Genomic DNA, 1,203 nt, shown 5'->3' on the forward strand with positions numbered 1-1,203 from the left:
AATATTAAATTACAAAATATTACTTTTGTTATTCCATTGTTAATATAAGGCTTACATGCTTAGTGCTGTTTTTGTACTTACAGTATATTCTCTAGAACACTTCATTAAGCACATAAAAAAGCACAATAATTTTGTATTTGCAGCTCTAACATTTTATCAATTTGCTTCTTTATGTTCCTCCAGTTTATATTATATTACTTCATTAAAATATGGATTAATATTTTTCCAAGTAGGGTAAACAAGATATTTATACAAGGGTACATAAAAAAGTATTGCTACTAAACTTCCAAATCTATATCCACAAGGTTTACTTTAAACAAAATGTGTTTAAATAAATATCTGTAATCAGTGGCTGACAGAGACAAGTTCTCTTAGAATACAGTTCTTTCAGTTTTATTAGGGTGCCTTCAAATATATTCAATCAAAAATTCAAGCTAGAGAGGTCAGGCAATTTTTTCCCAAATACAAGGTATTTTTTCCTACCTGGTTCATTTCAAGCAGTACGCACTTTTCTTACTGAGTTTGAAAATGACAAGAACCAAAAAGTATTTAATTATATAATACATCTGAATCTTCCAACAAACCACTTAAAGGATCTCCAAGCTATGCGATTATAATAAATCAGTTAAAAATTCAGCTTTAAGACTATCTTGATTTTCTTAATTTTCCCACAGTTGATATTTTTGACTGAAGATTTATTATATGGAGTTATTCAAATAACCCATGGTTTTAAATGGAACGTGTTTTAAATTTTAAAGCGCTCCCTAAAACGTTTGTGCCAGTACGTTTCTCCTTTGCTTTCCTTCTTCTTTATCCCAATTGCTTAACTCAAAACTCTAATTGTCCATTGTATCACCTCGATAAAGGTAATTGTAATTTTATTGTGAATTATAACAAAATATAATACATACTTACTAAATTTCAGTCTAAAATATTTTAAGAATTATAGCACAAAAGTCATTCAAAACAAATTTTAGATTTACTAACAAATTAGTCAAGAGAATTAAATTAACAGCAAAGAAAAATGCTAGTAAGAAAATCTTCTATCATTTTTTTAATTTTAAAAATAGCTCTTAGTTCAATAGCGATTTTATTTGCCTCTATTTTAGCAAACCCATATTATATGCATCCTATTTATTTTTGTCTCACTCAGTGACATAATATAAAATAACCCGTTTTCATAAATATTGATCTACTGTTAAT

This window comes from Echinops telfairi, unplaced genomic scaffold, assembly GCF_000313985.2.
Source record: "Echinops telfairi isolate 266 unplaced genomic scaffold, ASM31398v2 ScPeMD7_7468;HRSCAF=8506_0, whole genome shotgun sequence".
NCBI lineage: Eukaryota > Metazoa > Chordata > Mammalia > Afrosoricida > Tenrecidae > Echinops > Echinops telfairi.